The 5101-nt window shown below is 34.8% G+C and overlaps 1 long non-coding RNA gene across 1 annotated transcript in view; it reads right to left on the bottom strand.

Annotated features, from left to right (window-relative positions):
* Positions 1–699: 699 nt before the first annotated feature.
* The window catches only part of LOC115272025, a 33803-nt gene continuing 29401 nt past the window's right edge, over positions 700–5101 (bottom strand). The window contains exon 4 of the long non-coding RNA XR_003900202.1: positions 700–713. This is a non-coding gene — a long non-coding RNA (uncharacterized LOC115272025). The remainder of the gene's footprint in view (positions 714–5101) is intronic.

The following is a 5101-nucleotide window of genomic DNA, read 5'->3' as shown; positions in this document are numbered from 1 at the left end:
TTAGAGAAAAAGAATTTTGAAATAACCCTGTTTGAGGATAACTAAGAAAAAGCATGAAAAAGAAGAAAACCCATATGACTTTGGGTTTGATGATGAATTTTTTTATATACCACAGCAAAAGCAGGAAAAAGAAATTATGTTGATCTGTATTAAAATTTAAAATGTTCAAAGAATGAAGAAAGCATATGTAATTTAGGAGACTTCATCAAAATTAAAATATTAGGATTATCTGGATTCCTAGGTAGGAGAAGGGGAAGAAAAAATGAAGGACGCAGGAAGTTTATTTAAATAAATAATAACTAAGAAGTTTTCAAACTTGAGGATAGAATTGGACATCCAAATTCATGAAGCTAATAAGTCACTCTATTATCTCAATGCAAGAAAAACACGACTTTCCCAAAACACATTATAATGAAGCTGTCAAAAATTAAAGATAAGGAAAGAATCCTGTAACCAGCCAATAAAAAGATGGTAACCTACAAAGGAACCTTCATTACTCTATCAGCAGATTTCTCAGCAGAAACCCTATCAGCTAGGCGAGAGTGGAAGGATCCTGAAAATGAGGAAAGAAAAAACTTGCCAGCCAAATATTTAATCTGGCTAAGTTATCCCTCAGATATAAAGGAGAAGTCAAGATTTTCGCAAACAAAAGGTGAGTGAGTTCATTACCATTATACCTGCCTTGCAAGAAGTGATGAAACAAGTCCTTCAAGCTGAAATGACAAGACACATATCAGTGACATGAAAACATACAAAAGTTAACAACACACTGGTAAAGGTAAATATAGTCAGACTTAGAAAATTCTAATTCTGTAATAGAATGGCATATTAGAGACACTTTAGTATAAAAGTCAAAGGAAAAGCATATTAAAAATATTATAGCTACTATAATTTCTTAGTGAATACACAGTATAAACAGAAGTAAATGATAACATCAAAAGTATACAAGAAGAGGACTAAAAGGTGAAGCTTCTGTAGGTGGTTGAAGTTAAGCTCCTATCAGTGCCAAATGGACTGTTTTAACTTATTGTGACATTTTTTTCGCAATATACACATATACCAAATCATCTTGTTATATATTTAAAGATAATACAATGTTATATGTCAATTATATCTCAAAAGATAACAAAATCTGAAATTAATACAAAACTGTATGTCTGAAGTACTTATATTTTTACAAAATAAAAAGTAATTATGTTTGTAAGTATGTAGAAAAAAGTGCATCATAATCATAATATGAATATGGTTGTTTCTTATTCATTTACTTTTCTTTTTCCTCAAATTTTATTTCTTTAAATTTTTTATTAGAAAATCTTTATTTTTGATGGGGGGAGGGGCAGAGAGGGAAGCCAAGCCCCACACTATCAATGCATAGCACAGACACGAGGCTCAGAAGCACAAAGCATAAGCTCATGACCCGAGTTGAAATAGAGTCAGATGCTTAGCTGACTGAGCCACCCAGATGCCCCTTCCCAAAATTTCTTTAGTGAATGTATTTTATTTCTATAGACAAAAGATATTTGAGATTCTTGTTGTCATTTCTGATTAAGAACATTTTCAAATACACAGAGAGCTAGAATAATAAAAAAAATCTATATTCCCATTATTGAATTTCTGTATTTTACCATGTTTGCTTTCTCCATTTTTAAGCTACAGCCATAACATGACACTCTAATTAATCCAGTTTTCTTACCTAAAAATAGTGAATTTGTAGATAACAACAATACCATTATAATCCCTGAAGATTTAAATCATTCCTTAATATCATTTTGTACCATTTGACACTAGTATTTTGTTCACATTGATAATTTCCAAATTTATTGCAAACTATGTCAGAGCTGTTTTGTTCAAGCCAGAATTTGATCAAGAACTAGTCATTGCATTTGGTGTTATGGGCAGTTCTTTCTTCTTTCTTTCCTTTGTCAGTTTGTTTGTGAGTTTGTTTGTTTGTTTGTTTGTTTTAAAGTTTATTTACTTTGAGAGAGAGTGTGTGAGCTGAAGGGGCAGGAGGAGAGAGAGAGAAAAAAAGAGAGAGAGAAGAAGAGGGAGGGAGAGAATCGCTATCACAAGCAGGCTCAGCACCATCAGCATGGAGCCTGAAACAGGAATCAAACTTGTAACTAAGATCATGACCTGGGCCAAAATTGAGAGTATGAGGCTCAAAAAAACTGAGCCACCGAGGAACCCCATATGGAGTTCTTTTTAAGAAACATGATTTTATTGGGGGTTAGGGGCTCAGTCAGTTAAGTGTCCTACTTTTGATCTCACGTCAGGTCATGCTCTTATGATTCATGAGTTTGAGCCCTGCATCAGGCTCTGTGCTGATGGTATAGAGTCTGTTTCAGATTCTGTCTCTCCTTCTCTCTGTCCCTCCCCTGCTTGTGTGTGCACTTTTCTCTCTCAAAATAAGTAAATAAACTCAAAAAAAAATTAAAAAAGGAATCATGACTTCATTGAAACTTCATCCATAATCATAACTTTTTATGAAGAAGGTAGAAACTGAAATCTGGTTCCTTAAGAATTGACATGGGTAGAGAAGTGAGGAGGTCATTTCAGAAACAGGGATCAAAGTGAGAAAATGTAAGAGATATATATTTGGAGAGTGGCAAGTAGCCCAATTTATTAAGCCAAAGTGAAGAGAATAATGGGACATAAAATAAGCAAAATGAATTGGAGACAGATTATGGAGGGCCTTGGAATTGTTTCCAGTTCCCTCTGTAGATAACTGGAGAATTCTAGTGAGTTCCAGGAATGAATAACCCATTCATCCATAATGATTTAAGGACAGTGATTGTGTTTTTTTTTTAATTTTTTAAATGTTTATTTATTTATTTATTTTTTAATAGTTTATTTTCAAATTGTTTTCCATATAACACCTAGTGCTTCTCCCCACAAGTACCCCCACCATGGCTATCACCCCCTTCCCTCCCTCCCCCTACCTCTTCAATTCATGGTTCGTTTTCAGTATTCAATAGTCTCTCATGATTTGTGTCCTTCACTCTCCCCAGCTCTCTTTCCCCCTTCCTCTCCCTCTGGTCCTCTGTTAGGTTTCTCCTGTTAGACCTATGAGTACAAACATATGATATCTGTCCTTCTCTTTTTGAGAGCCAGAGAGAGACAGCGTGAGCAGGAAAGGGTCAGAGAGAGAGGAAGACACAGAATTCAAAGCAGGCTCCAGGCTCTGAGCTGTCAACACAGGGCCTGATGCAGGGCTCGAACCCATGAACAGTGAGATCATGACCTGAGCTGAAGCTGGACGCTTAACTGACTGAGCCACCCAGGCGCCCCAGTGATTGTGCTTTAATGTATGTTTATCCTTGGTACCTAGGAAAGCATACTTTGTGGGATACCAGATGGTATTCGTTGTTGAAAGCATGATGTTAAGGTTGAAGACTAACATACTAAAGCAGCCTCTGGGAAGATTTATAAAATGAGATGGTAATGATGGAGATTAGAATACAAATTTAGGGAAGAGAGTTAGCTGAATGGGTTGAAGAATTGAAAAAGGGTTCATAGAGATTGTGGGTCTCACCAAAAAAATGGACCATTTTCTCTGTGAGATGTTTTATGTAAGACTCATGGTAATCACAAAGCAAAAAGCTAGAATAGATTCACAAAAGAGAAAAACAGAGGAAACAGCATACCACCATTTAAAGTAATTAATTTGCAAAGGTAAGGAGAAACCAAGGGAAAAAGAAACAGTGGACATATGAAACAACCAGAAAACAATTATTAAGATGGCATCACTATCTTCTTATTATATATAATAGGTCTAAATATAAGTGTATTGAATTCACCAGTCTAAAGTCACAAAGTAGATGCATGGATAAAACACACACACACACACACACACACACACACACACACACACAGTTCAACTATGTGCTGCCTAGGAGAGACTTACTGCAACTTTAAAGACACGGGCTTCAAGTGAAGGGGTGACAAAAATGATATCCCATGCAAGTGAAAACCAGAAGAAAATGGAGGTACCTATACTTACATCAGGCAAAATAGACTTCAAGCAAAAAAAAAAAAAATTGTTGACAAGAGACAAAGAAAGTCATTAGGTACTAATAAAGGGGTCATTTTGTCAAGAAGATATGGCAATTTTAAATACTATGCACACAATATTAGAGAACTTACATGTATTAAAACAGTACTAACAGGTCTGAAGGGAGAAATAGACCACAATCGTAGTAGAAGTATTCATATCCTACTTTCAGCAATGGATAGGTCATCCGGAAAGAAAATTAACAAGGAAGCATTGGGTTTGAGCCATATATTAGACCAAATGGAAGTAAGAGCACTTATAGATATTCCACAATTGCAAATGGAACATTCTCCAGGATAAACCATACAGTAAGACAGTGGAAATCTTAGCAAATTTAAAAAGATTGAACTTTTCCAGGTATCTTTTCTTACCATGATGGTGTCATACTTGAAATTAATAACTAAAGGAAAGCTAGAATATCTACAAATATGTGGAAATTAAACACCACTCTCCTGAACAACCAATGGTCAAAGAAGATTTCAAAAGGGAAATAAAAAAATAAAGCAAATAAAAATAGAAACAACACAGCAAACCTATGGGATGCTGCAAAAGTAGTTCTGAGAGGATGTTTATAGTAATAAATGCATGTATTAAAAGGAAAGAAATCTTTCAAACAACCTTACACCTCAAAGAGCTAGGACAAAATTACAGTCCATGTTTAGCATAAGGAAAGACATAGCAAAGATTAGAGCAGGAGTAAGTGAAATAAGTGAAGTGGAGAACAGAAAAACAATAGAAAAAAAATCAACAAAACTGAGCTGTTTTTTTAAAGATAGACAAGATGAAAAACCTTTACACAGACCACTAAGAAAAAAGAGAAGACTCAAATGACATCAGCACAGACATCACAACTGATGCTACAGAAATACAAAGGTTCATAAAAGACTGCTATGAACAATTAAATGCCAACAAACTGGATAACCTAGAGGAAATGGATACATTTCTAGAAACATACAACCTATCAAATCTGAATCAGAAAGAAATAGAAAATTTGGACACACCTATAATAAGTATAATGACTGAATCGGTAATTTAGTAACTCTCAACACA

Source organism: Suricata suricatta, chromosome 11 (genome assembly GCF_006229205.1).
Source record: "Suricata suricatta isolate VVHF042 chromosome 11, meerkat_22Aug2017_6uvM2_HiC, whole genome shotgun sequence".
Taxonomy (NCBI): domain Eukaryota; kingdom Metazoa; phylum Chordata; class Mammalia; order Carnivora; family Herpestidae; genus Suricata; species Suricata suricatta.
The sequence above is the reverse complement of the archived record's forward strand: the minus strand, read 5'-3'. Positions and strand labels throughout refer to the sequence as shown.